This window comes from Parus major, chromosome 2, assembly GCF_001522545.3.
Source record: "Parus major isolate Abel chromosome 2, Parus_major1.1, whole genome shotgun sequence".
Taxonomy (NCBI): domain Eukaryota; kingdom Metazoa; phylum Chordata; class Aves; order Passeriformes; family Paridae; genus Parus; species Parus major.
Window position 1 is genome coordinate 78,219,224 of NC_031769.1, and position 15,279 is coordinate 78,234,502.

Below are 15,279 nucleotides of genomic sequence, written 5' to 3' on the forward strand. Positions count from 1 at the left end.
AAGCTTTGCTTATGGCTTGCAACCAAGTCTAAGATTGGAGTGGAGAACATTTATTGTGTCACTAGTCATTCAATCTATTTAAAATTTTGGAGTTTCTATTCCTCCTTCAGTGGACTATGTATTTAACAGCTTCAAGAAATCCCTGTGTTGATAACCAGACATTAAACATGTTCTCCATCTTCTGAGGATCTTTCTGGAAAAAGGATGTTGTACATTTTTTGTGTTCTACCTACCCAGCAACAGGAGAATGCAACACTCTGTCACTCCATTTTCTCAGCTTCCTCAACAGTGTGCTGTTGACTTCCAAGTCCTAATCCTCTGCTAACAGATGCACAGAACCTGTGCCAAAAGAATATAAAATGACATAATCAGGTTGTGGCATAATGTGTGAGGTCAAGAGCCTGGAAACAGCACTCCTTCAGCCTTCTTCGCTGTTACAGTTCCTCTCTCCTGTACATTTCTGATAATGTAATGTTATGTGTATGCATAAACAGTTTGACAACAGGAAAAGAATCAATATTTTAGGAAATACATGTTACTTCCTTAGGTCTGTGCAAGAATTTTATGGGTTTTTTTTATAAAAAGCATGTTGCATATTAAAAGTTGCTTCTTTCTGCACCACAAATGTCTTCTTGGTCACTGTCTTCATCCTTCTAAAGCCTGCGTGAAGTAATAAGGCATTGATGCAGGAAGATGAGGGAACACTGAAGATGATACACCTATGTCTCTGCAGTAAAGGCCTGATTAAGATGTTGTATGACCCAAGATCTCAGTCTCCATGCAATATACTTAGACTATTGAGCAAAGTCATGGTGGCTACAGTTTGACCAGGTAAAGTGTTACACTTCTGCTTATTTAAAAAAAAGGTGTTTGTACTTCTCTGTCTTATATATCTATATATCTCTTTATATATCAATATCTATCTATATCTATATCTATATCTATATCTAATCTATATCTATCTAGCTTGTCTATATCTGTATATATATATATATCTATATATATCTATCTATACACACACACATATATATATACATATATACACATACATACATGCATACGATATATACAATATCGTATATATATACATATATATATACATATATACACATACATACATGCATACGATATATACGATATATATAATTCATATATACAATATATATGAATTATAAATTAATAGGATTTTCCCCATTGTTTGATTTCTTTAAAACCAGGATGAAAGGTAGACAAGAGGCACCCTATTAATATGTATTAACACATTACTTATAGCAATGGAAGGAAGTAAAGGGGAAAAAATTTGGATATGAACCCTGAATGTTCTTTGCTGCATATCTTGAGATAGTTGTGCTACAGGAAAAATACTTCCAAATTTTAATCAAGCAGAATGATCTAACCAAGAAAGTGCCCACTCTGAGTGGCCAAGGGGAAACATAGGCTGTCTGACAGATTTCAAATCAGACATATTTGAGGCTCTGGAAGGGAAAGGATTTATCCCAGTAATTGGGATGTTAGTTACAGCCCTGTTTTATCAAATGGCCTTGGAGAAGTACTTTGTATTATGAAAGAAAACTGTGGGAAACATAGGCGATTTTAAAGAAAGTTGGAGTACTATGCAAATAAAGAATCTGCAGAGTCTCTGAAGTAAAAGATGTCAGTGTTTATGGCTGTTTCTTGTGGGAACCAACAGTGGTCACATAAGACATTTTTAGGCTTCAGGCATTAGCTTGAGCCTGTGTGAAACTAAGTCACACAGCTTTCTCATTCTGGCCTGAGAAATCATAAGGAGTAATCCAAACAGTCCTTAGAGAAGGCAAACAACCTTTGCAGATGTTGTTTGTTGCCTTGTTGTTTACTTGCAAGAAACAGTCAAGAGGTGTTGTTCCTAATTGTCCAGTGATGGTGATGTGTTGGTTTAATGACCAGTGAGAGGTTTACCTTTCCGGACCTTCTCAGAACTGTCTATGAAAGAAGATCTGGAAGAATAAAACTTGCTCTCTAGTGCAACCAAGGAACAGAGTCTGTGTCATCACTTTTGCTGTTCCTAATATGGTATGATGGTTTCTCACCCAAATAATTCCTCTCACAGTGAGGGGCTGTTGGGAGCACAGACAAAAGGAGCAAATAAAGCAAAGACTTTAAGAAATATTATCTGAAGTTTACGAACCTTTGACTTCTTTTTAACTAAATTCAAAGATGCAGAAGTAGTCATTCAGAAGGTATTATCCTCAAGGGGAATACACCAGAAAGTCAAGCTTAAAGTTAGAAAAGTTTGTGTACTACTTCCTTAATATGACTTTTTTCATTTATTCAAACAAAGTGCTTACTTATCTGGAGAAAAATGTCTTATCATTTAGTTAACACAGATACGATGCTTCATAAATCCATTCAAGCAATGTTTTTTATGGAAGGGAATAAATTATTACCCTTTTCTTTAGAAAATATTTCCATTGTCAAAAAAATGCTAAACATAACTGTGCTTGAAAGAGATATATTTCAACAATAGTAGATTAAAATATGATGAATATGAAAGCAATTTGACAAAAAGTTCTCTAAACTGATAAATTTCAGGCTGATGTTGATTCTTTTTCCTTTCCACTTGTCCTTGAAAAACATGAAGTTGCTGTATTAATTCATCACCTAGTATTTTCAGATTGATTAGGTAATAATAACTTTGGATCCTACTGGTGCATTGTTTAGACTATCTCTAAATAAGTAATTCATCTCACTTGAGGGCTTCTCCTTCTGGCTTAGTAAATAAATAGTGGCTGAAACAGTACAATGTTTCAAAGCACAAGGCTTTAATCACAACTGTGACGCTGATAATATCTAGAAAGTGTTTAATTGGAGTGTTTTGTGATAAGTTCATTTTGCACAACAAAAACAGGTCCTTATAGAGTCAAAATAAGCAGGATGGTTTAGTTCACCCAGTCAAAGGTTTCATAGCTGTAAGCTTGGGGAAAGAAAGAAGCTGAGCATTGGCTTGGTACTCCAATAAGGTTGAATTTAAAAGCTTCTCCAGTATAGGCACTTATTCTTGTCTCCATATCTTGCTGCTATCAATCACATGCATGAACCCTTCACAGGGTTCCCCATCTTGACAATTGTCTTTTGGCCATATCTTTTGGATATTTACTGCAAAACAGAAACATAAATAAACCAAATTACACTTTAAAATAATATAGAGATAGTAGTAATAACTGTTGAATGAGACATTTATGTCTGAAATAATGGTATAGTTTAAAAATATACAAGCCTGCCATGATAGCAGAGACCTTAAGAAGGGAGGCAACCAAGTCCAGTGATGATAAGACATGGGGCATAGGCTGGAACTGCTTCTGGCTACAACTGAGTCACCTGGGGTCATCTAAAACAATGCAGACCTATGGTGGGACAAAACATCTCTGAGGGGTGACAGAGAGAACAAAGAAATAGAACCTAAAAAAATGTAAAATGTGTTTATTGTGACTGTAACATGGAACTGCAGATCAGTAAAGATGTAAAAAAAGTCTTAATAAACAGGTAGAAGTCACTCTAAATGTATTCTAGGTAAGGAAGGTAATGGATTAGGTAAGGAAGAAGTAATCATGTTTGGTTAAGACATCAAAATGATATTACCAGCTGTGGAGTACCAGATGTTGACACCTTGACTGTATGCAGTCCCCAACCCCCACCAGACTGAAGTGTCCAAATTTAGAACCCAGAGAAGCAGTGGAAGGGTGAGCATTACACTACAAATTGTGGAAACTGTAAGGTCCTTGATTTCTAAAGTTAAGAGAGCGTGCTATTGTATTTCATTGCATGGAACATTGGATACAAGTCTGATTTGACATGGCAAACTGCTGGAAGGAAAAAGCAGCACTCAATTCCTCAAGAAGGCTTTGGCTTGAGCAGGGTTCTGCGTATAGAGGTAAAAATTCCTTTTGCTCTAAATTTTGGAGCCATTGTCTTTTCTGCTGTAAATTTTTCAGTGCTGTAACTGACTGCTCTTCCACCTTTGAATGTCTCTGTCAAGATCACTGCTAAAATTCACTTTCATTGCTCTTGAGACTGGAATCCTTTTTCAGCACTGTTAAATGCTTTTAAGGGAGAAAAAAGATCTTGCAGCACTTGAAAAAAGCAACAGTTTCTAACTGCTTCTTACTTCCCAACACTATGGAAACAGTTTGGTATCTGCATAGTAACAGCAGCCTTATTTTTTGTGAGGCTTCATACATTTTCAGGGTTTACACTAGTGTTGTTATTAAACTTAAGAAGGAATGGAATAACAATTTTTTAAATTTTATTTTAAAAATGCTTGTATGTTTCAGATTACAGACACAATATTACTTTCTTCACTTAGCTTGTTCAGCCAGTGAGTTCCAGGAAGAATCAAACCTCAGCATCAAACAAAAGGAAAGGTGAAAAATCATAGTCACTGTAATGTTAGCATACCGGTGACAAATTCTGTCAATGTCCCATCTGGAAAAGTAAATTAAAGTATATTCAACTGAATTAGTTTCTACTGATTTTGGCTGGGGTACAGTAAATTTTTTTCATAGTGGCTAATGTAGGGCTGTGTTTTGGATTTGTGCTGAACATACAAATAGGTGTGGTATCTGGTAATAGAGATGGTTCTGTTATTGCTGGGCAGGGCTTGCACAGAGCCTTTCTGTTTTCTGTACTTCCCTGCTGCTGAGAGGCCTGGGGGTGCATAGGAAGTTAGGAGGATACCCCGCTGGGACAGATGATTCCAACTGACCAAAGGGATATCCCAGACCAAAGGATATAATTTTGGAGTGACAGCATTTGTCTTCCCAAGTCACCATTAAATATGATGGGCCTCTGCTCTCCTGGAGATGGCTGAATACCAGTCTGGTCATGGGAAGCAGTGAATTAATTCCTTGTTTTGCTTTACTTATGTGCATGGGTTTCACTTTTCCCAATAACCTGTCTCTATCTCAATGTCTTGCCTTCCTGTCTTCTATCCTTTCAATTCTCTTTCTGATCCTGCTGTTGGGAGAGTGGTGAGGGCCAGTGGTGGCTGCCTGGGGCTTGGCTGCTGGCTGGGCAGCATGACAATGTTTCACTGATGAAATAGAACCATCTGTACACTTGTACATATATGAAGTCACTGTAGCACAGAGTAAGTCAAGTTAGGTGAATTCATCCCAAAAATCATATGGGATAATTAGAAAATTTTATGACTCATAAAAGAGCAGCAAGGGGAAAGCAAGGATCATCTCCTTTGGAGCTCATAGGGAGCATTTTAATTAAAACAATAAACTTCATAGTATAGATTGGAGATAGCAGTTTAACATATTAATACCTAAGTGTGAAGGCTGTGCAATAATTTAAAGGTGGCAGTTTCGATTTAGTATAACTCTTTGCACAAAGAGATAGTGAAGAGAGTGATCAATTATCCAGTGTTAAGGGTTACCAAACAAGGCTGAAGTGACAGCAAAAGGCAATGAATGCACAGTGGAAAAGGCAAGTTTGCAAATTTAAAGGCTTAGATGCAAGAGAAACAAACTAAGTGAGTAATGGTGCATGCAGTAACGAAAATCAGATGCTGCTGACATAATGTCTCTTGCTGTTTGTGCCACTGAACATTGATACTACTGCCGAGTGCTTATTTGTAATGATGGCCTCAATAACAACAAGGAGGAAGGGAAGGGTTGGTGTACTTACATTGCTCTTTAAAACGTGCATTACATACCTTTTATAACGTGCATTAAGTAATCATGAACATCACTACTTATTAAATCAGGAATGTGATAGAGACTTAAAAAATCTGATGATTATTGCTGTGATTGAATATCAAATGCAGTGGTTGATTAGGTGCCATGTATGTGAGAAGCTAGGCAAGCAATTATATTAAAAATTAGAAATAGTTACAACAAATTCCTTTTTTAGTACAAGGTGGGTGAAAACATGCAATTTTTCTTGTAGACTAATCACAGAAAAACCTTTATTGGAACCAGAGCAAAAAAAAGGCTTAATATTGCTTACATTTCTCTGATGCAGAAGAAAGCAATTGAAGGGTGGGAGAAAGACTTAAAAAATTGTATGCACTTTAAATCAAGGCAGAGTGCGAGGAAATTGTCCTTGCAACTTGATTTTACTCTTTAGTAGCCTAATGCTCATCTTCACATATTGATGCATTGATTTCATCAGAGCTGGCCTCTATTTACTTGTATCTTGCTGGATTTCATCCTTTTGCTTTTCAACATCAGCAGATTATAAAGAAACCAACTTGACAGGGGTAAAAACAGATGGTTTACATTTATTTTAAGACAGACATGGTTGCATGATAGAGATTCTGAAGAAGAGAAGCAAGTGTATTTTGCAAGCTTACTGCATCAAGAAGGAATATTTATATATGGAGAGTAGATACATGTTTGAGGATCATCAGTGGCTCCTTTTGTTACCCCAGAAGAAGGGCGGGGGACTGAATTTCGTATGGTTTATGCTATGCAGATTTAGAGACAAAGTATGGAGGCTCATGTGGTTCTGAGAGCTGCATCATTTCTTCAGATGGACAGAGATATAGTCAGCTAAGTTTGGGAAGAGGAACCAACAATGAAGAATGTAGTAATAAAACATACTAAAAAGAAAAAGCATGCTATGTATTGAAGAAATTGCTTACAGAGCTTTAAAAGGCACAGTATTGTCTGCTGAGTCATGTGGAGCTCCATTTCAAGATTCATTAACCTCAGAGCTTACATATATCTAGTTCAACAAGCTAATCTAAGTGGGCGAAATCCCTCTATAAGCATTAAGCTCCTGATTTAACATTTCTGCTCATAGCACAGCTGCATGTTCGCACATCCAGAACACCCAGTCTGCTTTAAATAGCCTATCTTTCAATCAGAAGTTAAGAAAATCTGCCTCTGTCATTTGGTTGTATTGTAGAAGCTAAAAAAAAAAGACTTCTGTCAATATTAAGGATGTCACACTTTTGACTGTGTTGGAGATTATCCTTTTGTATTGCTTCTACACACTGCTGCAGAAGAAAAGCAGCTTTAGCTGAGGCTTAAGCAAAATACTTTCATTCCCTCAGAGCATGTGTTTAGCTAGACCTATTAAAAAATGACATACTGACTCTTTGCACTTCTCATGTAACACTAAAAATGAGGCATATATATTTTAAAATGAAACCCAAACATTAGAGTTAAAAATGAAAGTAAGTTATAATTCCTTAATAGGCTGTTTATAAATAGAAATGGTCAGTAATAAATATTTTAAAATTATGAAGCTAGCAATAAATAGGTGAGAGAAAAGGTGTGTGCTTTGCACTATTTCTTGTAGTTTTACTAGCTCTTAAGTCTTCCTGTCTTTTGTAAAAATGTTGTTTTTATTCATGTGCAGATATGGGTGTTTTAGTACATGTCTTAGAACACAAAGAGTATGTTGACTGGATAAATGTTATGTTAGAGAGCTAAATCTAGTGAAACAATTCCAATTTTCTGTTATCTGGATGATCATTGCTTACACCAATGTGGGTAGTTTCTGAGAATGAAGAACTTGCTTGAATTATTTTACCACCACTGATAATGATACCAGTAATGTGGCAAATGTTTAAAATGGCAAACAAAGCAAGAGTATATAAACTGAAGCCAGTCAGAAAGAGATGGATAATGACGATTCCAAAATTTTATGGGGGCAAAGTTCAAGAATTTTGACTTATGGTGTGTTAACAGCAGGAAACTTGACTCTTGCCTGGCCTCAAGCAGAAGCTGCCATTCACAGTGTCCAAGTAGTCTGTGCTGAGATGGCATCAACTGGTAATGCATCCAGATAACCAAATTTTGCATGATAGATCTTGAATCTGGTTTGAAATCATGTTAATAAATGGGGCATTTAAAGTATTTGCTATGGCTTTGTTCTGCAAGAAACAGTTTGCTACCTTACAAATTATTCTCATTCAGCTTTGCTGAAGTTTCTCTTTCTGGGAAACTGTAGGAAAACTAGGAGAGCATTAATGAATTGTCAACATTTAAAACATCCCAGTGGGTTTATAATTCTGTCTGCCAGAGCCTGTCATGACCCACTCTGGTAAGTCCTTGCCATTCCTAGTCCCAGGGAACCACAGACCCTGCAGTGCCTTGGCACTGGGAAACACAGGGTAACCCTCTGCTAGCATAGGTGAACCCTTGACTAGGAAGGAAATAGTGTGGAGCTCAAGTTGCTCACTTGGAATGCAGCTTCTGTGTCAGGAATCTTAAATCTACCATTCAGTAGATGTCAGTGGTTGTTCAGTAGCTTTAGCAATGCCAAGTTCTTTGATTTTGGAATTTGACTTCTTTTTCCCAACATTGATAATTTAATAGGGCATGTCCCAGCCTTCTCTTGACCTGCATTTAATCTGAGGATGAGAAATCTCAAAGCATGCTTTTGATTACATAACCATAACTGAGGACACCACCATAATCACATGCAGATGTGGCTAATCACAGACTCAGGGTAATGAATCGTAACTTGCACTGTTGTGTTGTGGGCTGGTTTTGTGTATGTCATTTTAGACTTCACATTACTTTGTATGAGGAATTTACACCTTCTATTAACATTATTGAATTTTGGCACTATTTAAAAGAAAATGAGTGCAGGATATGAGTAAACGGCTGAGGAAGACTGAATCCATGTTATATTCCTCTGAGGCTCTGTATCAAGAGATTTTGCTGAATGTGAACAAAAGTAATTTCCCATAGTGATGCTGGCACCAAGCTTTGTTTCTTTATGGAGGTAAGATAGATAGATAGATGAAAATCATGGTAGAGATATATTTTTTTTGATCATATAGCTTTTTATTTTTTTTTCCCTTCCCCCCCCGCTCTATATCAGCTTCTACATAAAGTTATTAAAGATAATTCCAGCCCCTTTACTAAGCCAGATTTTATTTGAAGGAAAAGTGGTCTCTCCTCCTGGGAGCAATTTGATACTCTAAAATGGCTTTCTCTGAAGTGTTTATTGAAATGGAGAAATTATTCCCCATATTCTCTCCATTTGGAATGGAAAGCTACTCTAATACACGGAATGATTCAAGGAAATGAAGAGTGCAGAGCAGAAGAGTTTTTGATGAAAGTGTGGGAGAGACAGGCTCACGAAGCAGACAGTAAAATCATTTGAGGAAATGGGAACGTGAAATGCAAGTGTGTGCAGAGATGGCGATGACCACATTTTTCATTGGCAGGGTAATGATGACAATTTGAAAGTTATTTAGGCAAGTGTCACGCCACGCTTTAGGCACTTTCATGTTGACATTTTTGTGGATCAACTTCTTGGAAAGAGTGTCAGGTTCCTCAGCTTCTCGAGAAGCGTAATGGTAGGGGAGTTAGACTTAAATTCTACTGGGTGAGTTCAGGAGAATTTATAAACAACATATTATTAATGTAATGTTTTGGGATCTCTGACATTTTCAGATAACTTCTTTATTAAGGAAAATAAACCTATGTGAGATTCCATTAACTTTCAGTTTTCCAGCATTGAAGTTGGGACTATGACTAGGTGAGCAAGGTCTCCTGGAATGCTGATGTGCAGGATAACAGTGGAGGTTGTACCCTAAGACCATGCTCTATTCAGTGTCTCTTCTATCCACAGTATTTGTTTTCTGGTAAAGGAAAATTTCCTGCTTATAAAGTATTTTATATAATAAAGAGCAGTAGGGTCAGGAACATTATAATATTGGGGATTTCTTTGTATTACATTTTTCAAGACTTAACTGAGAGCAACAAAAGATAGGCACAGATTTTGGAGGTCTCTATTAATAAGCACCATTTTGCACTCCTACTCAGCATCCTGGGAAAGCTGAAACATTATGAGACACTGGCAAGATAATCTCCCCTCATCTCCACCTCCACCTCCAAAAGGAAAATCAAATAACTCTATTGATGTCTACTTTCTCCCTTTTTTCTTTTTTATTCCTAATACATTTATCAGGGAGATAAAGAATCTAGTGAATATTCTGTTTCCAAAGTATATCTAAAATTTTTCTCTATGGCTCATCTGCAAGGCAAGCACTCACTCAGACTTTGTGTTTGTCATGCCTCATGTCCTCTGGCTGGCCCTACATTTTATCCAAGGTATCACTTGCACCAAGAGAGAGCTGGTCACTCATGCTCACCTTGCTTCTGCTCTTTAAATTCTGTTTGTCTCCATCTGGCTATGGCCAAGCCCAGCTACCTGCCTGGACAGTGTTCACAACCCTGCTCTTTAGTTATCCTGTTTTTATAACACTTGGTTTAGTGTACAAGATCAAAATAATACGCCTGTACAAAAAAAAAAAAATCCTACCTGAAGGAAGCCCCAGTTCCTCCAAATTGTCTCTTAAACAGGCTGCTTTTCAATTTGATCTTTTGTCTTCCATGTCTGCAACATATATTGTAGATTAGGGCAAATATTAATCCTAGGCATATTTGGGCATACTTAGTTGGCTTAGATGTTCATGTAGCTTTACAATTATAAAAGCTAGTGTCAATTTCCTTTTCATTTAAGCTGTTAGAACTGAAATTTCCCCAAACTCTGTAAACAAAAGTCTAATTGGATGTTTCAGATCTGCTCATTAGTCTGATTCCTTTCCCTTTCATGAAATTATCACCACCTCAACTGATTTGCTTCCCTGTGACTCTGTATAGGACTTATTTTTCTCTCCTTGGCCTCTGTTAATAGGCTTATAAATGACATTTTTGAAGGTTTTTCAGGAAAACAAATAAGGTTGCTTCTAAGTTTTAAGAAGACTAGTGATGTTGCAATGGACATATGTAAGATATGATCACCAGTTTTAGAACAGGATCATATCCTACTGGTGGAAAATATTTAAAAAGGAAAACAAAAATTAAGGAGATACCCAAGGGCTTGCTTTTAGAAGTAGGTTAATGAACATAAAATATACTTTAGAAATAAGGCTGAAAAAAATGACATCAGACACTGGCTTTTGTCCTTATGGAAATAAAATAAATTCATTGCAATTTGAAAGAACAATAATAGCTTATTGATTGTTTTAATTTTTTTCCTGAATTAAAACTTGAGTATTGCTACCTTAACTGATGTTTTGAGTAGGAAATATTACTGAAATGTAAGGCTTACATTTATGTTTTGCCTAATGCAAAGGATAGTGGAAGGAACATGTTAAGACAACTTTTAAATTTCGTGCTGCTGCTGCTGCTGTGTGATCTTGAATATCATGATACTGATGATATTCAAGAGATAATAGGTATTTTTTTATGCTGTAGTTCATTGAATTCTTATATCTGGTTAAGGTTACAGCTTTCTTGATTATTTAATTGATTTAAGCATTATCTAGACAATAAATTCTGTTAGGAATTACTTCAGGTGTAAGAAAACAAGCATTGTTAAACTTGAATGGGAAAGATGCATCTGTAGATATGCAAAATTAACTTGCTCTTTATTAGTTAAAAAAAATCAAGACCAACCAGCAGCTTTTGAGATGTCTAAGAATAATAAGGGAAAGAGTGTGGAAACTTTGTTGATCATAGTAAGGGAAAGAATAATAAGGGAAAGAGCATGGAAAGCTTTGTTGATCATAGGAAACAAGCCAGAAGACAAATTAAAAGTTGTCACTAAGGACCCCAATGCTTTAGCTTTAGACAGTTTTTAATGACCTTTGGACTTCATCAATTGTTATGCACGAATCAGCATCAGTAGCACATGGTTGTATATTTTGCCTAAAATACAAATGGTTAATGAGGTTATTGAGCAAAATCAGGAAAATGTAAGTAATCCCAAGTGTGTTTATGTGTCTGTATGTCAAGGCTCAATGCAAGTTAGATGAAGACAGCGGTGTTCTCATGCCCTCTCTTTCATTCAGTATCTTGTTGTTCACTGTCATAGTGACAAATGAAAACATTTCATGGCAGCAACTGTCAAAAGCCCTCCTGTGAGCCCTGCATTTTCTTTCTTTTTCTCAGTCAAGAGCTGCCATGAAATATGACTTCATATCAATAAGCTACAACTTCATGATCAAATAGGCTAGATGTTAGTCACTGGCTGGTGGCCATTTAGGTGGTGAATAATAGGCTTTACTTACCCATTTTTCTATGAAAGAGGAAATAAGTCTCTCTTTATAGGGTACCTCATATTACAAACATGGAATATTTATCTGTGACATAAGAGGCTATTCAAACAGTGCAGTGTCAAACCTGCTATAAATGGATGTGCTGGCTGATACATAAAAAAGGTGCTTGGCCTGTACCCTGCTGGTTATGAAGGTTTCAGCAACTTTGTCTTTCCTGTTCCATGTTCCTTAGAAAAGCAATTATGCAGATTTATTGCTATGTACTGTACTGCTCTTAATAATTAGCAGCTGCCAGCCATCCAAGTGTTTTTCCTCTACTTCTTTTACCTGATCCTTCATCTTTTCTTACCTGGCTGTACAGAACCTTCATTTAATGAAAAATAGCATTTCTGGTCATAACTAAACAGTACTGTTAAGTTCAAAGTACAAATTTGAATAAAATTCTTCAGGTAATGAAAGATGTGTGTCCAGTATTAGTCAGAGCATTAGTACTTAAAATAAATCACTGATAAAACTTCCGGGTTGTCCAGAACAGGAAATAAGAAATTAGAATATAAAGGGAAGGGAAGGTGCGGGGAGGGAGGGAGGGAGGGAGGGATGACAAGACATGTGGAAATTGTGTAACTCATTTTTTTTGTAACATCACTCTCTCTCCTAACAAATATCCAGTGAAAAATCCATGTATGTTTTATTTTCTTAATGGTCATAAAAGAGAATAAATTATTCTTATGAATGAAGATAATTTGGTATCAGCTGGTGTTGTTAGGTCATTATTGATCATCCAGTCTCAAGGCTAAGAAGTTTTGAGGCAGAACTCACTGTGTTGGATTTGTCCCTCTGCTCTCCCATGCTAGTTCCTGTTCCTAGCCATGCAGAGGCTGAATATTCAGCAGAGGATGACAAAAATGGCTAAGGAACTGGAGCATCTCTTTTAAGAAGACAAGGTGGGAAGGTTTTGGCCATTCAAACTCTAGAAAAGATGAGTGAGAGTCATGTATTTGAAGGGATGACATCAAGAGGATGCATCTGGGCTCTTCTCAGTGCTGAGTAATAACACAATATAAATTACCTTTGCCACTGACAATGCCTTATTTTCAACAGGTAAAATTTCTACAAACCTTTGCCATTCAGAATATAACTAGTCATATGTCACTGTGCTAAAGCAATATCTAATTAACAGTTCAGACCACAAACCGATCAGCAAAGCCACAATGGCAGCAGGTAAGGCAGCATCAACTGGAGCTCTGCATCAGTCTTCTGTGGTTACTGACTAAATCATCAGACCTTGGCTGTCAAGAGCCTCAGTGCCTTCAGGGACACTCACCCCGAGCCCTAGAGACAAAAAGCCTTGCATATTTATGCAAATTTGTAAAGACAGTGCTTAGTCATGTTGCCAGGTTGAGTCCAGATAAGTGAGAAAAGAAGTCTCTGGTGGATAAATCATGGTGATACTGCAGCTTATAAAACCATTCAGTGTTCATTCAGGCTAGGAATGGGACTTGTGGAGTGAAAAATACAATGCTGACCTTGGTGTTAGATTAAAGTTAGAAAAGCTTGAAACAGGCCCAGGAGCTGTGTGAACTGCTTCTAAGCCCTTTTTATTCATGTGTCAAAGAGGTAGACTGACTCATAGCACTTGTTGTTTTCCTTCTCAGTGGTCCAAAGAGAGGTAACTTTGCTTTAGTGATAAAAAAATTTGATACCTTTTGCTCACATTTTAAGTGAGGAATGGGCACAAAGGAAGAGAAAAAAGGGGGAGGCATACAAATCAATCTTCACAACTGATAGTCATAATTATACATTCGGTAACACACTGGCATTTCTTTGCTTCAAGCTGTAGTCTAGTTTGTGTGTATCAAACACTGCATGTTTAAATTCATATACATGACTACATATATACAATTTGCAGAACACATCAAACTTTTATACTATTCTGTTTGGGCTGATGTAGCACAGAACTTTCATAGAGCTTTCACTTACCTGAAATCTTAGGAAGAAGGGAAGAGTCTCATATCTCTCTTACATAGGAAGTTTCTCATACATTTTGAGTATTGAGAATGGTGCCTGTTTTTGTTCTTAACGACATCATTGTTTCATGGATTAATTGCAAGCAACTCATTACAAGTGCAACTGAAACCTTTTTCAGATAAGTGAGTATGAGGCATATTCTTAAGGAGTTACGCCATTACACCATGGTTAAGTTTGTTATGCTTTTAAACTGCCTTGCTGATGTGCCTCATGAAGCATCTGTCTTGAACCTTTTATGATTGCTTGTCTTTTGGCCTTATTATCACTGAATACATGACGTACGATATGAATATGAACATGAACATGAACATGAACATGAATATGAATATGAATATGAATATGAATATGAATATGAATATGAATATGAATATGAATATGAATATGAATATAAGATGAAGTCACTTATTTGCATGATCTGGGTGTATGTAGTATACTCAGTGATGCAGATTTAGAAAATTCTGTTCTTATTGGTTTTTGCATAAGATATTGAGAATAGCATATTGTGTCATGCAGTGCATTAAACAAATTTTGGTCTTCAGGCTAAACCACATATGCAGGAGTTTCGCATATTCCCTATGTGTAACATTAAGATATGCATTAATTGTGAAGCTGTCATAAATATTTTTAGCATATGCTATTTGCAGCATGGCCTAGTGTTTATTCATAATAATTTATTCTTATTAGCTTTGAAAAACAAATGACAACCTCCTACCTCAAAAATCTTGACAAATTAATTTCTTTGATTTTTGGTCAAATCCCCAACCTTTAGTTTCAAGCATTGAAATGCCAATCTCTGAAAGAAAATAATTTTAAAAATGCCTTTGCCAGACATTCAAAGTTTTGTAGAGACAGAGATGAAAGGTATTATTTATCTCTGTGGGTAGTAGCTTTTATGCTATAAACAAGATGCAGAGATAGTATGCTAAACTTGTCAGCTACACTTTAGAAATGCAGTTTTACCAGGTAAGGAAATTTCAAAGTTTAGCTTAAAAAAATTGCAATAGAATATCTTACTTAATCTCCACTGGGATACTTTTCATAGTAATTTTGTAATCATTGCAATATTTAACCAAGATGATGATGAATTACAAAAGAATCCTTCTAAGGTTACTAGAAGCAGAAACAAACTTCAAATACTATTCCACTGTTTCTGAAATACAGAATGTACTGTTGCATAACAAAAGAAGAATAAAGCTTCATTTAGCAGAAAGGCGATATATATATAATATTCACTGAAG